Source organism: Myotis myotis, unplaced genomic scaffold (genome assembly GCF_014108235.1).
Source record: "Myotis myotis isolate mMyoMyo1 unplaced genomic scaffold, mMyoMyo1.p scaffold_m19_p_20, whole genome shotgun sequence".
Lineage (NCBI taxonomy): Eukaryota > Metazoa > Chordata > Mammalia > Chiroptera > Vespertilionidae > Myotis > Myotis myotis.
This window is the reverse complement of record NW_023416325.1, coordinates 4,858,913-4,880,168: the sequence shown is the minus strand read 5'-3', so window position 1 is coordinate 4,880,168 and position 21,256 is coordinate 4,858,913. Positions and strand designations below refer to the sequence as shown.

General features: G+C 56.7%; 1 long non-coding RNA gene across 1 annotated transcript; it reads left to right on the top strand.

The window, feature by feature from the left end:
• Positions 1 to 16,145: 16,145 nt before the first annotated feature.
• Positions 16,146 to 19,449, top strand: LOC118678405. Its single transcript, XR_004974885.1, has 3 exons — positions 16,146 to 16,841; positions 17,399 to 17,499; positions 17,981 to 19,449. It is a non-coding gene; the product is annotated as an uncharacterized LOC118678405 (long non-coding RNA).
• Positions 19,450 to 21,256: the final 1,807 nt, after the last annotated feature.

Genomic DNA, 21,256 nt, shown 5'->3' with positions numbered 1-21,256 from the left:
GTTCATGGTAATGAAACTCCGGCGAGTGTCAGGACTCACGAGGGAGCTGGGAAGTGGGAGCTGCCGCCAGCACTCGGCTTGCCCTCGGCTGGGACAGGTGAGACCCGTGTGCCACCTTGGTGTTGGCAGCTCCCGGAAACGTCAGGTGCCACCCAGACTGTCTTGTGAGCTTGCCAACCTCCCTCCGCTCCCCTCTCTTCCCGCTGACACCGGTCACCAGGGGAGACGTTGTCCTAGCCCTCAGCCTCCCCCTTTCCTCTGTGCTTGGGGGTGGGGCTCTGAGGGTCACCCAGGCACCTGCTTGGTAATTCTGAACCCATGTGGCTTCCGTTGCTGGACCTCTCACACCAGGCGTTCATGGCCCGGGCTGCTTGGTATAGTCGATGTGGAGACTAGCTCAACTCCGTACTGAGGAAGAACCTGATTCTAGACATGTCATCTCTGTCCAAGTCATCAGAAATAATTGATTGATGTTTACAAAAAAGAAAAACGTGAAACGGCACGCACCCGCCGAGGCAGCTGGAGTGGAACTGCTCATGAGTCAGCCTCAGATCCAGCATCTTATGGGTGTGTTGTTTTTTTAATTTAATTTAATTTTTTGTTAATTCTCACCCGTGGATATTTTTCCATTGATTCTGAGAGAGGAAGGGAGGGAGGGAGGGAAGGGGGGGGGAGGGAGGGAGAGGGAGAGAGGGAGAGAGAGAGAGAGAGAGAGAGAGAGAGAGAAACATCAGTGGGAGAGAGACACATCGATTGGTTGCCTTCTGCAGGCACCCTGACCAGGGCCAGGGATTGAGCCTGCAACCGAAGTATGAGCCCTTGACGGGAATCAAACCGGGGACCCTTCAGTCCCCTGGCCGATGCTCTATCCACTGAGAAAAACCAGGTGGGGCAAGGGTGTGGGTTTTGAGCAGAGATTGAGCTGGGGGAACCTGGGGCACAGGGCAGGGAAACGAGCAAAGGAGCCGAAATAGGAGTGAGCAAAAGCTATGACGGTGTTCTCCACCCTCAGCTCCAGGAGGGCGCGTCTGTGATGCTTACCCCCTTACCGTGGAGCCCTTTTCGCGGGTCAGCCCCTCTCTTCAGACTGGGCACAGAGCTGTGTGTCGGATACAACACCTGGCATCCCAGAGCTCCGGCTGGTGGCAGAGGTGGGCATATGAATGCGTTCAAGGAGGAAAGGCCGTGGCCACGTGTGGAGAAGGAGAGGAGAGGTGCACATTTCTCCTAGTCTGCTGAGCCTGCACGGAGGGGGTCGCGGGGGCGGGTGAGGGCTTGACTGGCGTCTCCCAGGTGACCAGGTGGAGGAGAGGCAGCATGTGTGGGGGGAAGAAGACAGGTCAAGTCTGGCTCTGACAGTTCCTGATTGTGAGGCCCTGGGCACGCTGACTGATCTAGGCCTCAGTTTTCTCATCTATGAAATGGGATGATGGCCCTGGCCGGTGTGGCTTAGTGGATAGAGCATCGGCCTGTGGACGGTAGGGTCCCGGGTTCGATTCCAGTCAGGGACATACACCTCGGTTGCAGGCTCCTCCCCGGCCCGGGCCCTGGTCGGGGCGTGTGCAGGAGGCAACCAATGGATGTGTTTCTCTCACATCGGTGTTTCTGTCTTTCCCTCTCTCTTCCACTCTCCCTAAAAATCAATGGAAAAATATCCTCGGGTGAGGATTAACAAAAAGAAAAAGAAATAAGGGTAATGAGGCCCATTTTATGTAATTGTGGTCCGTCAGGGCGTGGTGTGCATGTGCCTGTGCCTGTGTGCACCTGCTGTGTGCGCGTGTGTGCATGTGCGAGTGTGTATGTGTGCACATGCACTCCGTGTGTGTGTGTGCTGTGAGATATTGTTGATCCTCCTAACAGCCCTGATGCGGGAGGCATTAATTTATTAGTCCATTCTCGGCAGCTAACAGTGAGATACGGAGCGAGAACGTCGTCCCGGCCGTGCAGCGGGAGAAAGAGCCGAGGGAATCGGATCTCGGGGCCTCCTCTTCGGCCTCGCACCATCCAAAGCTTGATCCCTGGTTCCCTCCCCCCTCACCTCCCCTCCCTCTCCTCGCTTCGGTGCTTTAGGCAGAAAGTGTCATCTGGTTTGGACATATTTGCAGTGTGTGGGGGTGGCCGTGGGGGAGGGTGAAGAGGGCATGGCGGTGCTGGGTTCGCCCCCTGCCCCCGACTCACACAGGGAGCCTGGGAGCTGGGCAGCTTGGGTGGCGGGCAGAGAAGACTGGAGGCAGGAGTGGCCCTGGGGAGCGAGTGGTTTGCAATTTCAGGGTCTGGGGAGGACGTGGGTCCTTCGTGGGGGCGGGGGGGAGAGGACTGGGAGGTAGAGGGGCGCAATGGCCCAAAGGGAGAGAAGCACGGGCCAGACCCCATGTTCACTGGCGGCCTGGGCTCCGACCGCTGCACACTGAGATCCCAAGTGTCTGCACACCCGGCAGCCTCATCCTTGTCCCACTCGATGGGGGAAGCTCTTGCTAAGGTTGGTCCAGCACCAGGAATGGGAGCAGCTGTGGGTGCGGAAGCAGCTGCCGACCTCACGCCCAGCTCTGGGCGAGGCTAGGACTGGCCCACGTGATGCTGGGTGTCTGCAGCTGCGGCCTCGTCCCTGAGCCTTCACCGTCCTCTTTCCAAGTTAGCGGCGACTGTCACTTCCTGTGCAGCCGCACCCAGCCTCGCGCACCGTGACTACCTACCTACCGTCTGCATGTCTGTACGTTTGCCTCCCCAGCCTGGATCGGGGCATCTCTCAGGATGGCCATGTCTGAGTAGCTTTGCATCCTTATTCTGGCATTTCTAACACTTGCTACTTGGAAGATACTCCATAAATATTTGTGGACAGAATATTTGTGTAGAGAGGAAGAGGAAGGGGTGGCGTGGGGGGGGGGGGAGGCATTTCCCCCTGTGCTGGAAATACACCTTCCACAGATGACCCAGACACTCACTGAACATGGCCAGGTCCCAGACAGGAGCCTCGGGTTACTGCTCTGCTCTGGAGGGTGTGGGTGGGAGTCCGTACCCTGCCCTGGGACCCACTGCGCTCTGTGGGACCTGAAAGGGCATTGTTCGCCTGCAGCTCTCGTGCCCCCAGGCCAGGCAGCCTGCAGCGCCCTGGTCCCGCCAGGAGGACTGTGGCTTTCCTGCCTGGAAACATGCACGGCTGAGTTTTTCTGAGGCTTTAACACGGAGCTGTGTTAAGCTCCCCTCACAGCGTGTTTTAACAGCTTGTTGCATGAAATCACCCCATCGAGTGGTTTGCAATCCAGGCTGGAAGCTGTGCCATTCAAACCAAGCGTCTTCCTGCCCCTCGGTCATCTGCCTTCCCCCGCAGAGGGAGGGTCTGATGGGAGCGGCCAGTCCAGGGCACAGGGGTGATGGAAGCGTGGTGTGTGTGGGGGGAGGGGGGGCGGGGAGGGGGGACGCCGGACAGACTTGGGAGATTACTGCCTGAGGAGAACCTGACGCCAGAATCAGAAATAATAGACTGGTTGCCGGGACAGGTTTTTGGCAAACAGTCCTCCCAGCATCGTGTAGTGGGGACAGCCAAGCAGACCTGCTTCCTAATCGTGGCTGTGAGGCTAACGAAATGTCCAACACGAAGCAAATGGCTTTGCCTGTCTGTGGCCTCAGTTCTCTGTATCTGTGAAATGGGGATAATATTAGTGTATAGCTTAGGGGTTGCCGTGAGAACGGAATGGGGCGAGGTGTTTGTGCCCAGGGCTTAGGCTATGGTGCCTGGCGTATCACATGTGCAGGGCCACCATAGCCTCTGGGTTGACTGAGATGATGTGTGCATGCACAGTGGGGCTCACTCAGGTGACAAGATGTGAAAGTACCCAGGCCTCCTTTCCCCCACCCATGCCCCGGCCACCAAGCTCTCTCTCTTTAGCCCCTGCTTGGTCCTCTCTCTGTGAGTGAGACCTGACCATCCTCCGTGCAGCCGTCCATTGGTCTTGCCCTCTGGCTCCTGTTGGTCTGTGTGGGCTTAGCCCCACCTTGACTTGCTCTGGTCCCGTCTCTCCCCCTCCCCCACCCCCACCCCTACCCCTGGTGCTGGCCCCCCACGGCCTCCCTGATTTCATCCCAAAACCCTACAGCCAGCTCCCAGTGTGCCTTCTAGAATCTAGATGGTGAGGGCACCCCACCATCTACCTCCCCCGGAAACAACTTTAGGGGAGAATGAAGCTGTTTTAAATACAACAGCGAGGGCACAGTAGGCCCTTATTAAAATCCGGAGAGATGAACAAGGTCTCGTTCCCCTCAGTGTTTAACAGGGTACTCGTTCTTCTGAAAAGCACCCATGAACATTGAAAACCGACAAAAGCTGTTGTTCGCTTAAAACCGCTCAGTTGATCTGTGAGTCATGTTTTATTCAGTGCATTAGGGACCATGCGAGCCTGGCCACCTGCTGGTCCGTCGCCTGAGGGCACCGGCAGGCTTGCTGATGGAGAGAGATGGTGGGACAGGGGCTGGGGACAGCTAAGGGCCAGAGGAGACAAAGTCCTCCCCCCAGTTTATTGTTCAGCCCCCAGTTCCTGGGTGCACACGGAGTTGCTGTCCAGGGTGCTGATGGCTGATATGGAGACAGGGACACAGCTGCCTGGACGGGGAGGAGAGAAGCCCAGTGATAGGGGCAGAAAGGGGAGACCTGGTCCTTCCGGCAACCATCGCTGCCCTCCTCACAGGACAGCGCCACCCTGGGTCTCACCATCACTCTCTCACGCCTCCCTCGTGCTGGGAGAGGGGGCCCAGGGGTGTCTGAGCCAAGGAGAGTGGGAGGGGCGGCCAGACAGAAGAACGGCAAGGAGCCTGTCCCAGGGCCGAACCAGGGAAGCATTTCAAAAAGAGAGGATGATCTACTGGCCAGGTGTTGCTGAGTGACTGCAGAAGAAGTGTAAACATGGGTCATTGGGCCGTTGGATGGAGAGCAGGCTTCCTTCCGCCGGTCAATAGCTGTCTTCTTGAATCTCCCAGCAACGGGCTCTGGTTCTGTCTTTGGTCCCACAGAAAACACAAGCCTACCCTCCCTCCCAGGGCTCACGGGGAGGGACTGAGACATAGGGGACTGTCAGTGTCCAGGGTGAACCTGACTGGACATCCCTCCTGGGCTGGGCTCTGTCTCTTCTGACCCCACTCTGCCCAGCATCCTTCTCTTGCCCCCCGCCATGGGACCACAGCAGCTCTCACACCCCAGTCTGCTTCTCCCCTCTCTCCTTGCTTCTCCCCTCTCTCCTCGCTTCTCCCCTCTCCCCTCAGAGTAACTGGAAGTCGGGATGATGGTGACATCGCAGGGAGCTGAGAGGTGTTTTGGGCTCCCTGACCCTTGGGGAGGGTCCTCCAACCCCCCCTCCCCCACAGGTTTCCTCTCGCCTCTGACTAAGGAACAGATGAACCTCATTATGCAGGGCTTCTGAGGAGTGCAGTGAGCCAGGAGCCGGTGCCAAGCATATGACGCCTCTCCTCCCCCATCCCTTCTGGCATCACACCCCTCGGGCAGGGCAGCGGGAAGACTGGCCCCTGGTCCTGCTGTCTGCAGCCCGCCCCCCTCCACCCTCACCCACCTCCATCTTCCTAGGGACCCGCGCCCCCCAGGCAGGGAGTGAGGCCAGGGCTCAAGGGCCTGGAGAAGGTGCCCACGGGTCTCTCTGGCTCCCTCCCTTCAGGCTGAGGGCCCTGCTGTCTTTCCGCACATGCGTGTTAGGAGTGAGGAGAGCATGTTGGCCAAGTGCACGGAGATCCTAGATGGAGAGGGAGCTGCAGGAGGGTAAGACGCTGCCGGGAATCCTGTCACCTCCCCACCGGAGCTGCTACCGGCTCTGCTGAGCTGCCAGCCGGCCCCCTGCTGGTGTCCCCTCCCCACTCCACCCCCCACTCTCCCGGGACCAGAGCAGAAGTTCTAGTGAGGATGCCATAGCAACTCAAAGGCAACATGCAGCGTCTTGTGACAGAGGCTCTGGGAAGCCTGTGGGTAGGGGGATGGAGAGAGAGAGAGAGAGAGAGAGATCGAGAGAGAGCGAGAGAGAGAGAGCGAGAGAGAGAAAGCGAGAGAGAAAGAGAGAGCCTGCTAAACCCAGGGCAGGACCAGGTGAGACATGCTTGGTGGGGCTCTAACTGGGGTAAACCCGAGAGCCTTGGAACTAAGGCCATCAGTGGACTTGGGGCCTTCCACTCTGATCTTGCTCCGTGTTTTGTGCTCTTGGGCAATGTCCGCAGCGCTCTGAGCTCAGATGGAAGAGCCACCACTTTGCGTTTCTAACCGGCTGCAGGAGCGTGAACTCTGACGGTGGCCTGGAGTATGTGAGGGGCACCCCTGCCCGGCATTCCCCAGTGAACGGAGGCCGGCCCAGGAGCCCTGGAGTCCCCGGAGTCAGACCACCTGCCTCTGACGTCAGAGGGCCTTGGGTTTGCACCTCAGGTGTGGTCCACTCGGCCTCTACTGTCCCCGAGGGGCCACCCGTGACCTGCAGGGGAAGAGCCCTGGCATGGGGGGGAGCCCGCACAGGGCACAGGTGCGGGGAGAAAGTCAGGAGGCCGCCACTTACCAAGCGCGTGACTCCGGGTGTAGCGCCTTCCTCTCTCTCTGCCCGGTTTCCTGTTTCTAACAATGAAGGCACTCGTAGGACTTACCGCGAGGATTTAGGACAGCGGTTCTCAACCTGTGGGTCGCGACCCCTTTGGCGGTCGAACAACCCTTTCACAGGGGTCGCCTAAGACCATCCTGCATATCAGATATCTACCTGATGATTCATCACAGTAGCAACATGACAGTGATGAAGTAGCAATGAAAATAATTTTATGGTTGGGTCACAACATGAGGAACTGTATTTCAAGGGCCAGAAGGCTGAGAACCACTGATTTAGGAGGTTATGCAGGTTAAGGCCTTAGCAGAGTGTCAGGTGTGCGTGTGCATCGGGTGATGAGCCACGGGAAGGGTTGTGTGAGGGTTACACGAGCGGTTACGTGTGTGACAGGGAATAGGAAGCACTCGATGATGAAGAGGAATTATTGCTGTAGAACCTGGGAGAAAACGCTCTGGACCTTCAATTCCCATCCATATGATGGGTACACACTCTCCCAGAACCCACTCCTCTGTCTTTCTGGCAAAACTTAAATGGTTATCCATCCAAATGGAGACCCATGCTTCTGGGGAAGTGGAACCCCATCAATAGAAGACATGACCAGAAGTCTACATGTGCCCTCTGCAGAATTCACAGTGACTCTCTCCAGCCCGTTTCCATGACGCAGACTTCTCCTCTGCCTCTCTCCGGGGGCGCGGAAGGAAGGGGCCGTTCTCCTCCGGCGCGCGGGCTCCGCCATCTGGAAGGAGCCTGGCGTTCACAAGGAAGGAAAGGCTGAAAGGAGAGCTGGACGCCACGTGGAGGATGCCCAGGGCGATGCCCGGGTCTCTACGCCTTCTCCCCACTTGGAGATGCTCTGCTCCGACGGCAGAGTGGCTCCTGTCACCCCACAGAGCTTTCCATGGCAACGTCCCTGAACCGCCATCGGATCCCGCCGGGCCCTCCAGCACCAGGATGTACCATCTGGAGAGGAGGCCGTCAGGGTGTGGTCCCTGGACCAGCAGCATGGGCACCTCCCGGAGACGTGTGAGCAATGCAGGCTCTCTCGCCCAGTTCTAGACCACGGGAGAAGGAGCGCCTGGGTGCGACCTCCTGGGATGCTGATGCACGCTAAGGTGTGAGAACGTTTGCTCTATACCCATAAATGATCACAGATCTTTGGAAATTAAAGAAAGGGGGGGGCACCATCACTATCTGTTTTTAAAAAACATTTTTTTAAATATAGTTTTATTGATTTCAGAGAGGAAGGGAGAAGGAGAGAGAGTTAGAAACATCAATGGTGAGAGAGAATCATTGATTGGTTGCCTCTTGCACGCCCCCCACTGGGGATCTAGCCCGCAACCCAGGCATGTGCCCTTGGCCGGAATCGAACCTGGGACCCTTCAGTCCGCAGGCTGATGCTCTACCCACTGAGCCAAGCTAGCTAGGGCATCACTATCTGTTGTCTAATGTACAAAGAGCTTGGGTTTTGGCGTGAGACAAACTTGAACTCAAACTTTAGCTTCTTGCTCTGTGTGCGATTTGGGGAAGTTGGTGCCTCTGTTTTGTAATCTCTAAAATGGGTAAATAACACCTATCCTGACTGGGAGGATTAGAAGGGACACATGTGACCTGCTGGGCACACGGTGGGTTCGTGCTAAGTAGGAAACAGATGAGATGCCTCCTCCATGCCCACCTTCCCGCCCCCGCCCCCATCCCCATCCCCAGAGCTTGATGAATGCGATGGACTGAGTGGGTATGTTTCCTAATTCACCTGCTAACATCTTCTTCCCCCAGATTTGGAGGTGGGGCCTTGGGGTGATTAGGTCATGAGGATGGGGCCCCGGTAATGGAGTCTGTGCCTTATCAGAGGAGATGGTTGATCTCTGCCTTGTGAGGACACAGCAAGAAGATGGCAGCCAGGGAACGCGGAGCGGAGCTCCCACCAGACAGCAGCCCTGCTTGGACGCCCAGCCTCCAGGCCTGTGAGAAAGCGGCCTGTCTGCTGCTGAAGCCCCCGGTCGGCCTGCGCCCTCACAGGAGCCTGAACTAATGCGATCGCTCTACTATGTGTAAGTCCAGTGGGAGCATCTCAGCACTTGCGTCTGCGGCTCATTGCAGGGGGCGGGTCTTTGTCTTCACGTAGCCCCGGGGACACCGAGCCCAGCGATGAGCCATGAGCCGGGAGGTGCAGAGAACAGACTTCAGCACAGAAAACTTTGGAACCACGGCTAAGACCGCGCAGCTCTCCCGCCCTGGTTCTCTTCCAGATCCTAACACCGATTTGTCAGAAACATCTAACATCTCTCTAAAACATCCATTTCCTACCCTCCTGCCAATCCAAACAGCCCATTTCCGCCCTGGCCAGAAACCAAACCAAACAAGAGACAGACAGACAGACAGACAGACCACATGCACGTGCACGCACGCAGGTGAGCATGCCGTCCTTGCTCAGGGTCAGCGCAGCGACGGCTGGCCTGTGTCAGTGAAGCCCTGGGCAGCCCTCAGGGGAGCCGCCCGGCTGGGTGAGCCGCTGCCCAGCGCAGGGCAGTGGGGGCTGCGTGGGGACACTTGGCTCCAGGCCCCGGCCCTGGACGGGAGCCAAGCACTGCGGGCAAGGAGAGCTCAGGGCGTTTTTATTCCTGCTTTCAGCTCCACGTTGAGTGCAAAACAGCGAGTGGACGAAGGACTATCAATACCTGCCAAGCTGCGAGGGGAAGTGCGACCGCTTAGCCGCCCGGGCATCGATTTTCACCTGCTCGTGTTGGTGAAGCTGCATTCGCACGTAGTGATAAATCCATTAGACAAACAGGACACTCCATTATTCACCGCGTCCACAGTGCCAGGCAGGGGCCCTGCACGGTGGCTGGTGCTGCAGGACTCTGCCCGGCCCTGGGGAGCCTGGCGGAGCTGGTGGGTGGACGAGTGGGCAGATCTTGCTGGAGACTGGATGCTATGTTGGGGAGGAGAAGGGCCCTGGGGCCTGGAGACCCAGGTTGCGCTCAGGGGTGATAGGCAGGTCTTGTTTCCACCTCCCTCCTTGCACTTGACCTTGGGGCCTTGAGTGAGGACCTGTCTTTAAGGCTTCAGACTACACACAGAGGGGTTTTCTCTTGCACCCTGACCCCTGCTCAAAGGCACCGTGAGAGTGGCAGTCCCCCTTCATGTTCAGAGGTGTTTCAAGTGACTTGCTTAAGGCCTCATGAGGCCTCAGAGCCAGGGGCAGCGCCCAGAAAACAGATTACTTACTCTGTAACCGGACAGCCAATGGGTCCGGGCTGCCTGTCACTACTTGAGCCAATTCGGCAGAGACAGGGTTGAATCATATATGAGTGTTTATTCCACTCCTGCCCGCAGCATGGAGAGCAGCGGGTCATCCACAGATATCTGCTCTGACCCCACCATGAGCCAGCTGCTTATATCGGGTAGACGGATGAGGATGACATGGGGAAGCAGGCGAAATGGGTAAGAATGGGTATGCAACATGGGTATGCAGTTTACAGGTGATGCGGGCTGGGGGTTTGCAAAGGCCTGGGGTTATGCAAAGGGCTGGCGCCTCTGGTTTCTGCGACAAGGTTGTTCATCTTCCCATGATAATCGGCAGCTCCCGGATGGGGAGGAAGGGCCACATTTCCAGGTGAGCTCCCAGGTCCCTCGTGTAACTCCCAGCCAGGTTAGAATGTGCCTTCTTTAGTCAGAACAAAACAACCACCGTTAACAGAGCATGATGAATATTTCTTGCAATTCTAGCTGGTCCCCGGTGTTCTATCTCTGCCCCTCACAACTCCAGCTCCGGGCGGAGCCTGCAGCAAGGGGCTTCTCTGTGCCTTGGCTGGTGAGAGCACTAGTGCCACTTTTGATGTCACCAAAAATAGGGACGCAGCTGAGAAGTTTGTGTGACCCGGAGAATGAGAGCAGGGCAGCAGTTTGGGGTTGGCCCGAGACACATACACAGCAAATGGCACCCCATTTCCCTGGGAGAGGGGTGCCGGGCCTGGGTGCCAGTGGGCACAGTGGCCACAGCCTCAGGCACAAAACCCCCTGAGGGGGTGTTGAGTTTCCAGAGAGGAAGGCACAGCAGGGTGATGAGACCCCTACCTGGCCCAGGATCAGAGTGACGGGGGGGGGGGGGGGGGAGCCAAAAGCCCTCGTGTGGGTGCCAGGCACTGTGGGAGCCTTTCCAGCCCTGGCATCGCACCTCTGTGTGAACACCTGAGCTCAGGTGCCAGGTGCCTGAGCCCACACAGAATTCAGTGCTACACCACTCCCCGCTCCACCCACCACCCACTCTGCCCCAGGGCAGAGGGAACAGGGGCTGGGGTGAGTGTGTGGGTGATTCTACTCTCGCCTGCCAGGTCCTAGAGGAAGGACCCGGATTGCTGAGCCAGCTGGCATTTGCTGCCCTCGAGGCTCAGAAGCGAGGGCGGGAGCTGGACCAGCAGTGAGGCTGCAGGAAGGCCTGGGGCCCAGGGAAACCAGGCTTGGTCTGCAGGTGCTGCCTGCAGGAGGCCTCGCCTGATTCCTCTCACAGCTCCCTCCCTTCTGCCCTGGATCCCGGCAGCTCGGTGAGCACACGCCCTGCAGGACTCATTGGCACTTTCTTTTTTTATAAAATATATTTTTATTGATTTCAGAGAGGAACGGAGAAAGAGAGAGGGAGAGAGATAGAAACATCAGTGATGAGAGAGAATCATGGATCCCCTGCTTCCTGCATGCCCTACTCTGGGGATGGAGCCTGCCACCTGGGCATGTGCCCTGACTGGCAATCAAACCGTGACCTCCTGGTTCACAGGTCGACGTGCAAGCACTGAGCCACGCCGCAGGCCGAGCAAATTTGAACTTTCTTTGCTTGCCCTTCCTCCTCAGCCCGAGAGTGAGCACGGAGCGAGGATCTGGGCTTTGTCTCCTTGGCCTGCCCCCATCCACCGTGAGCCTCTTCGTAATCGCTGGAGGCTGCCCTCCCCAGGTCAGTGTCACTTTGACCCTGAATCTAACAGGAACCACAAACAGGCACTCACCCGGCACGGGAAGAAGCTGCCGGCAGAATCCTCTGCTTGGTGCAGATATGGACCCTTCCCTCCAGACGTTCACAGATTCTTAGTGACAGCGACAGCCTGTCTGCGATGGACCTTTCGGACTCCTCGATGTCCCCTTCCCTTTCTGGGAGATGGGAGACTGACGTTCAGGCCTCCTGGCCGACAGACAGGCGTGTGGCTAGGTCGGACCAAGAAAGGCCGGCAGGAGGGAGCTGGGTCCCTTCTGGGCAGAGGCTGTGGGAAGCCTGGCTCCAGCCCTGTCTCCTGGCCCCCGAAAAGGTGGAGCCTGGAGGGGGGACATGGCAGGCCCCCTCGCCTGAGTCGCATGGGCTGTGTGTGGAGCCACTGCCCGGGCACTGCTGCCCTGAGGAGCTGCTCAGACTCACAGGGGCCCTGGCGTAAGACTCACACGTTCGCTGCAGCGGGGCTCTGACATGGAGCTGTCCATCAGACGGCGTTACCCAGCCCGCCCCCACGCACACGGATGTGCAGCCTCTGATTCTGATAGAGGGGACCTATAACCTGATAGACAGAGCACCTGAATTAATCTGAAAAGTAGTCATATTCTTGTAAATCTTAGAACACCTATCATATGTGAGTAGGGGGTTAACTTTCTCAGATGTGACCAGGGGGTTAAGTTTTGCTCAAGTGTCCTTTTCAAGGCCCGGGCGATGCGATGGAGGAGGTGACTCAGCTGTGAATCCAGCAAGCTGAACCGGTAAGCAAGGTCACGCCGACCCACCAGGAGTCAAAACATCATCCCGTCAATATCATCTCATCGCCTGAGGATGAAGGGCAACAGCTGACGTCTGTGGACCCCCAGGGCTGCAGGTAGCACCCCAGCCCCGTCCCCTTTACAATCCTGTCCCCTGCGCCTTGCTGGAAGACAGGATTTGATGCTTGTAAGCGCCCTGTCTTCTTGGTGGGCTGGCCTTCGCAATAAACCCCGCCTTCGTGATTGGACACAGCGACAGGCCGCTCGAGCCCAACCGGGGTTTCCGGGGAACAGTTTCACTGCAGAGAAAACCGGGCCCCTCCGCAGTAGATGCTCCAGGCCTGGGCCCTGTCTTCTGACTCAGACCTGGGCCCAGCCCCGGACCTGCCCCGTGTCTCACACCCCGCAGCCCAGGCTGTTTTCGGCAGCGGGCAGCTGGCTGCCGGGCTCAGCACACTCGGCCTGCCCTCCAGGCCTCCCAGACCTTCTGGTCCGTCTGGGGAGCCATGGGATATGTGTCAGGGGGGAAATCTTCAGCCAGCCCAGGCCCTCCAAGTCCAAAAGGAGACGATGCCCTTGAGGTGGGTGGTCCTGCCTGGACCCTGGGTGAGGGCCTGGGGAGGGCGCCGAGACCCCACCTCCCACGTGTCCAGACACTGGGCCGAGGTTTACCTGGCCAGGTCCTAACTCGCACACAGCCGTTAGGGCCCGAGCAGCCCGCCCGCTAATTGCTTTTGCTAATTGTGGACTCTGCCTCTCCTGACGTGTCCTCCTGACGAGGACAGAAATAACCTGGCTCTGGGAAGGTCATTATCACGGGCACTTCCAGCCGCCGCAGCAGCGAGAGCGGGCCTGACTCAGCATGTACTGGTAGGTCTCAGCCCGGGGCCAGGGACCATGGGCGGGAGGTGCCTGCCCCCTGGTGGGGCACCGGAGCTCCAGAGCCCCCTGCCCCATCCCCTCCCTCAGTCCTCTGGGCTCACTGGCTCTCCATCCTCCTTCCCCATGTTCCCCAACTACTGGGAAGTCATGTGATGAAAGAGAAGAGGGTGGGTGTTTGGACAGGAGCCCAGCTGGGGAAAGGAGGGGCCGGGGCTCTTCTTCTTGATTTGGATTGGAGCCCCTGTAGCCTCTACCTACCCCCCCCCTCACCCCCACCAGACCTGGGTCACTGGAGTGATTCAGGGGGATCCTCTGTGGGAGAATGAGCGTGGATTTTGGAGTCAGAAAACCTGCATTTCAGCCCCAGCCCTGTCCATTACTGACCGGAGCCTGGATGAACCCCTCTAGGTCTTCATCCAGCGCCCTCACCGCACACTGGGGTTTGGAGAGAGTCAAATGGGAGGAAATGTGCTCTGACCTCAGCGTGTGGCCCTGCCCGTCCCCTTCCTCCTCCTTCCTACCTCCTCAGGGCTCAGCTTCCTCCCTGCCTCCTTTCCCTCTCCCTGCACCCTCCCCCGGGGCCATGGAATCTTCCCTGGCACCTCCACACCCATCCCCAGCCTCCCACGTAAAAAGGTCAGACGTCACATGTTGTATCTGTGCCTAGGTATCCTTCCTTTCTCCTGGCGAAACCCTTCAAGGTTAGCTCCAACTGACAGTCCCAGCTCCTCCACTTGCTGGGGAAACCATCTCCATAGCAACCAGTTTTGCTGCTTCGTCCCGCCTTCCTTCTTCCCCCAGAAGCCTGGGCCCCTTCAGCATCCAGCCACCTGAGCTGCTGCTTGTGTCTCGGGGACAGACAGGTGAGTCCCTCTGCCCAGTGCTTCCCATGGGACCTGCATGCCATCTCACTTGGAAACCAAAGAAACCAAATGACTTGGATTCCTTCCTCCCTAAAATGCCACTGGGAATCAAAGGACTCCACCTTCTTTGCAAACCAGGACGGTTAAGGCAGGGACGCAGGGCCAGGTCCATCTGGTCATTGGGCAGACGTCATTGGTGAGGGCCGTGCCTGAGAAGTGATTCCCAGGAAGGACTGAGTCCCCTGCTAAGGAAGTGGGGAAGAGGCCACAGGAGAAGGGGATGGCGATCACCCAGATTGTGGGCCAAGTTCAAGCCAGGTTTAAATACTGCCGTCGGCTTCGGAGGCGCTGGGCAGAGTGGCCTTGTGCGTGCAGGCCTATCCGATTGAACACGGGATGCCCAGGTGATGTGCACGCCAGGTACCCTCACACGGGGTTAGTGTAAGTATGTCCCTGACACTGCAGGGCACCTGGGTTTTGTTTGTTTCCCTCCTAATCTGGCAGCTGCCCGTGCATGGTCACAAAGGGACGGGATCTGGTGAGGTGCAAGGCCCAGCTCCCAGCTCGGGGGCTGTGGGCAGAAGCGCCAGTGGGCAGGGCTGAGGTGCCAGCTGCTGGTGCACCGTTCCCTCCCGCAGGCCCTGCCCCTCCTAAGGACCCCAGCTCCGTACTCCTCTTGGTGCCCCACCAACTGCTCACAGCTCACCCAGCCAGCTGACAGAGCTGGAGGCGCGGGTGCCAGCCCTGCGGCCACCTGGAGCTCTGCGACCGCGGGCAGGCCTCTTTCCTCGGCTGGGAAACCTTCCTCCAGCCTTGACCATGGTTTCGGAGTCCCTGAGGGGAGGCAGGCAAAGCCCAGGGGAGAGGCTCTCGTCGCAAAATTCCCCTTTACAAAGGCCAGAAATCCCATCCATCCGTCCAGGCGAAGGCTCTGAAGGATGGTCATAGCTCCCACATCGTCGGCCAGCTGCCCATTTTTCAAGAAGAGGAAGAGGGAACTTTGCCAGGGTGATACTCCCTAAATGGCCTCGCTCATCCATCACCTGTGCAGCCAGGACAGGAGAGCCACCGTTGCGAACAGCCACGGCCGCTGGGCAGGCCAGCACTCCCCGCAGGAGTGAGAAGGAGAAGTGTGATCACCTGAACAGAGGCCTCGTTCGCCTGAATTACTTGTGGTTCGCAGCGGGAGATGCTGGGAACGGGGTTGGGAAGGACCACATGAGAGTCCGTCGCTCCACCCTCACGTTTGCACCAAACGATCCTGAATGTTGTGTCACTGCTCCTGGTTTCTAAAACTTTCACGCAAACGGGCTCTTTCAAAATCTCCGTCCGTGCGGTCCAGCCTCTACACAGACCTGCGATATCACAGGACAAATGATATTATGATCCATGACCCCGCCTCCCACCAGCACCATGACCTGAAGGCTCGTTCAAGTCTCTGCTCGGTCAGCCCCAGGCACCAGCTGTGACCTGCGTGACACCAGCCTGTTCCTCCTTCCTCGGAGACAGAATAGGCCTCGTTCTGATCAGTGTGACCGACGAGGGTGCGGTGGCCTGGGGAGCCTCCTTCCCATCCTCCTCCCCGCACCCCAAACCGCCAGCCCCTGGGGGGGCCCGGAGGTCTTTACTCTTCCTGCCATCGAGGGGCATGTGAAAATAAAAATGAATAAACAAACGACGACCCTTCTAGCCAATCGGTTTGGCTACCCTGCAATTAAACAAATGCACAAACCCGAAACACATATTTACATCTCATTAGCAGAAGTCAAATGCAACAACGGCATTAAAATTAAGAAATTAGGCCCAATTATCCTGTCGGCGGCAGTTGGGAGAAGTTGTCAAGGGCTGGTTTATTCATTAGTTTGCACAGAAGTTCAGTGGCTTCCTAATCGTGTGCTATTTTTTATCCCCTCCTTCTCTTGCTTAAAAAAAAAAATGTAGGAGGCGCTTTTGTTTCTCTGCAGAGCGGCAGCCTAGATGAGTTGGCGAGATCGGGCCCAGGGAAGGCCCAGGGAGGGCTCACCCCGCTTCTGGGCTGTGTCATCAGGACCCAGTCGTGCCAGGCAGAGGTACGGATTAGAGGGGTAGGAAGGCCTGGGCACCTGCTGCACTGCCCTCTCCTCTCCGATGCCCGGGTCCCTGGGGCGGGCTCTCCACTGACCCAGCGCACCTCCCAGGCTCACTGCCTTCGCTGCCAGCCCCGCCGGGCTGGGGCCCACTGGGAACACATGCTCCTCCTCTTGTGCTGGCAGCTGTCACCAGCCACAGCTCACAGGCCAGTCTCTGTCTGTCCAGAGTGGGCAATGTGTGAACGTTGGTTGGGTAAACGAATGAAAATGTTCTTGACACAATCCTTTACTGCAGGTGAGAGGATTTACTGGGCCCCTGGCTGGGCGCAGGTGGATGGTCTTGAGCTCGGAGGTGAGTGCGTGGCCCTGGCCCGCTTCAGAGAGAGACTGTCCTCTCTGGAAGCTTCTGCCCTGCTCCCTTCCCTGGATCCTTTGTCCTGGACTCCTGACCAGATTGGGAACCAGTTACAACCCACTGGCCTCCTGGTTGTCCTTCGTCTCCACGTGTCGATGCTCGCTGATTGCCTGTGAGCTGATGCTTCTTGAATCTGCATTTCGTAATTGCTTTCCTCTGTCTTCCACGCCAGCGGTCCTGCCTCTTCCGTCTCGCAGGCAAGCACTGACCTACATTTCCACAGGCACCGCTGTCCGTGATGCTGCCAACATGTCAAGTGGTGTTTAGTGCGATGGCTCCGCTGTGGTCTGGATGCCCGGCCCCTCAGGTTGGCAGCTCTCCCAGGCCAGCGTCTTCCCCACTCCTGTCAGCCGGGACTCCAGAGCCTGGGAGGCCGGGAAAAGAGGAAAGGCTTTCCCAGGAGCTGTCAGGAGGAGGGGTGGGATGGTGGTAGGGGACAAGGCTGGCAGCTTGGCAGGCACGGTGTGGGTGGGGAAGGGGGAGTGCCCTCTAGTGGGAGGGTTCTCAGGCTGACCTCTGTGATCAGCCGGGAAGTGGCCTGAGGCGCCGAGTGTCTGTCTGGGCTGTGCCTGGGACAGATGGACACATAGTCTCCACGCGGGACTGCAGGAGAGCCTGACAAGTTCTAGCACACTCACAGGCAAACGGCAAAACGCTTTGAAACCAGGGCTTTCTCAGAAAATCCAGGCCAGGCTGCTGCTATTCTTAGAGCCTCTTGGGCTTCTGCAGAGAAGCACAAAGGGGGAAAGGATTCGGGGCTGAGTCCAGGTCTGCTTCTCCCACCCACACGCTGTGTGCGGCTCCGTGAGCCCTCGACTTTTCTGGGCCTAGATTGGCATTTGTCCTGGGTCCCTTCTACCTCAGGGACTTTATTCTGAAGAGCGAGAGAACGAGAGTGCAGGCGACCCCCGCTCTCTGCAAAGAAGGCTTGGAAGCATGAACTGAAGTGATCCCTGTTGGTCCAGGTTAGAGTCTGCCGTCTGAGCACTTTCTCTCTAACCCAGGGGGCTGCACATTCCGATCACGCTGTCCCTCTCGCCACCACCGCCCTCGCTGTCTGAACCCAGGAATCAAACAGATCCACGGGAGGGCTTGGTCGACTCAAAGTCCCAACAAATCCCAGTAAAGGCATTCAGTCAGGGGGTGCGTCTACCAGGTGCCTACTGTGTGCGGGCCCCGTGGCCGGAGCTGGAAACAGCGGTGGGCGAGACCCGCGCTGTCCTGCCACATGGAGCCCCCAGCCTGGCAGGGGAGGGGACACAGGGCAACAGCTTCCCGACCCCGAGAGGATAAGTCTGGCCATTGTGCATGCCCAGGAAGGGACACCCAGCCCAGCCTCGGGGTCAGACTGGAGAGATGGGGGGAGGCAGATGCAGGGCGTGTGGATGTCCCCTGAATGTTCCTTCATTCGCCTGTTCCTTCATTCATGCACCCATTCATTCACAGCATTGGGTGCCGATGGACGGTGGGTGCTCTCACGCAGCGGCTACCTGGTTGGAGGACTGTCTGAGTCCAGGTGAGGCTGGGGGATCTACGGGGAGCTCCAAAGTCTCAGGGCCTCGATGTACATGTATTCATTTCTTTATCATGTAAAGTTCAGAATGGGCCCGTCAAGTTCATCTGTGTGACGATGGCAGAAATGGGAAGAGAGAATGGAGGACGGTGCCCGGAAGGCACACCCACCACGTGCGCTGAGCTCACCTACCTATGAGGGGCTGGGAGCGAGACCAAGAGGTTTGGTGGACATCTCCACCTGGGGTGGAGAGATGGAAATAAGGGAAAGAGAGATGGAAATAAGACAGTTCACATAATTTTCGCTGAGTCAGAAGAAGAGAGCGAGTGGCAGGCAGTGAATGTGTGCATCCCTCTGACTGCCATGTGCATGCGTGTCTTTCCGTGTGACCATGAGACTGTGGGTCGGTGTCTTTGTCCCTAAGTGTGTCTCTGTGTGTGACAGCACAACGGTGCCTTAGGACACTGTTGCCACCTGCTTCCAGGGGAGTCGGGAAGCATAGCTCTGTGAAGGGCACCCCGGCAGGCAAGGGTGGGTTTGGGGGAATGCAGACCCTGGGCTCCACCCCCTGCAGCCCAGCCCGTGCCACGTGGGAACTGCCTATGGCTCCTCACTTGCTCCATCCTTCTCCTGGGAAATCCCTGGCACAGCCAGGATGCCACCTCCTCGGCAGGGAGCAGGTCTGGTGAGAGGGGAGGGGGCAGCGAGGTTGGCTTTCTGGTCCATCCCGCAAGGCCAGGCACAAGGCCCTGTGCCAGACCTACAGGGTGTTCTCCTTGTAGCCAGCACTGTGCAGAGATCACTGTGAGGCTCTCACTAAAATCCTCCATTTGGAACCTAAATGCGATAAATAGCTGCTGATGGGAGGAGTGGTGATCACACCAAATCCAATTCAGGCTGTTTGCACATGCGGAGAGCTGGAGTCGATGGCAGTCTGAGGTCGAGGGCGCGGGAGAAGCGCACTCCCCATGCTGACTCACACGGCGCTATATTTGGCGCCTTGATGAGGATAAATCAATGAGCTAGAAAATACAACCCCTCTTCACTTAACCAGGCTGGCGCACGCGTTCCCAGAATGCGGAAAGCAAGCACCGAAATTTCAATTAGTGCTTCACACCCCATGGCTTCTGGTTGTGAATCATTAGATTGGAACACAGGGCACAAACACGCCAGAAGCAGGCGACGCGGAGGAGGCCGTCCTGCAGGTGAGATCTCTCCAAGCAGAGCCTGCGGGAAGCGGGAAGCGCTCCCTGGGGTGCAGCCAAGCTAAACGCAGGTGTGGAAAGCGGGAAGGCGCCTGTGCAGGGCCCAGCCAGGCAGATGCGGGCAGGCCTCTGGTCATTGCTCAAGCCTGGGGGACACTGTGGGGACCCTGGGGGCACCCTGTGGCCGAGTCACATCAGAGAGCTAGGGTGATTGCCTCCCTTTCTCCCCCACAGAGAAAATTTTAGAGCTTTTAGAAGTGAGTTAAGCTTATGGTATTTTATGTGGTGACTATGGTGGTTTTAAGGGTATATAATTATCTTAAAACTCATCAATATTTGTACATTAAATATGTACAGCTTTTTTGTACGTCAATCATACCTCATTTAAAAAAAAAAAAAAAGAACACAAAATTTAAACAAGACAAAGAAAACGGTGGCTTCTTTTAAAAACAAACACATAAAAAACTGGATACTAAATCTAGTTTATCTCAATCCCTTCCCATCAATATTTTATTTATTTTTTTCCTCTTGTTCCTATCCCTCCACCCCCGGGAATGATGTAGGGTTGAATATCAACTTCCTTGCTTTGGATGGCTAATACCCCAGCCCCGGCTTCATTCCTTAGGGTGCCCCGTCCTCCCCTCATGCAGACTCATTAGCACATCTGTAGTGCGCCTCTTAGGGGCTGCCTGTGATGGTGGCAGCTCTGAGAAGCAAAATCAGGGAAGCTCAAAATGGGGAACTGAGTCCATGAGCCATTTAAAAAAATATTTGGAAATAATTTCTGTTAGGGTCGCCGAAGGAGGAACACACACAAGGGGTAAAGAATTATACATTTACTAGAGACCCAGTGCATGTGCAAGGGTAGGGTCCCTAGGCCTGGCCGGCAACCAGGGCCGATCAGGTTCCCCACCTCCCCGCCTCCCCACCTTCTTCTTCCCACCATGGCCTATGCCGCTCCCTGGTGGTCAGTGCACATCATAGCGATCAATAGAGCTCCCTGTCTCTGGGTTGAACAGCTGAGGGGACACTTTGCATATTATGCTTTTATATATATAGATTAGGTCATCTGGAAACCAGATGGGCTGAGCCCCCAAATGGCACCAGCACCCAGGGACGGGGAGGGGAGTCAGAGATTTTAAAGGACTCCAGAGGGGCTTTTTCAATGGGGAATTCGCTGGGTGGTCTGGATCCTGGGCAAGTCCGAAGGGGAAAGTTAATGGTCTTAGGAAATGGAATGTGGTCTAAGCAAAAGGGGATGTCAATTGCGAAATGATCGAAAGGTTCGTTTCCCGGGGAGGGGATATCGATTCGATTATGTGATCAGACCTAACAATTTTAAAATTATAACGTTGCAATAGAAAAGAATTACTTCTATACCCTAGATTTGAATTCACCTATTTTTAACATTTTATTCTCATTTGCTGTCCCTCTAGATGTAGTACCATACATATTTTCATTTTTACTAAACATTTATTTGAGAATAAATTACATGCGCCCTGGCCTCTTATACCTAAAATATTTCAGTGTGCATTTCTAGGGAAAGAAATATTGTCTTTTGTGCAGACAGTATTATTAACTTCAGAAAATTGATTATTAATACAGAACTTAAATCTAATTTACTGCCTATACTTCAATTTTGTCAATTTATGTCTTTTTTATAGCGTTGCTTTTCTTGCAGTAGAAGATTGATCGCCTACTGTACTGTCATCCCATAGTTCTTTGTCTCCTTTAATCTGTAAAAGTTTGTGTCTTTTTGTAAAAAATCTATTATTGAAACTGGAGAACCAGTGGGTCCGGGCTGCCTGTCACTACTTGAGCCAGTGAAGCAGAGACAGGGTTGAATTATATATGAGCGTTTATTCTAATAATGCCGGCAGCGTGGGAGAGCTGCAGGTCATCCAGGAATCTGCTCTGCCCCCTCCCCCATAATCCAGCTGCTTATATGGGTACAAAGACAAAGATTACATGGGGAACTGGGCAAAGGGAGTAAGAATGGATATG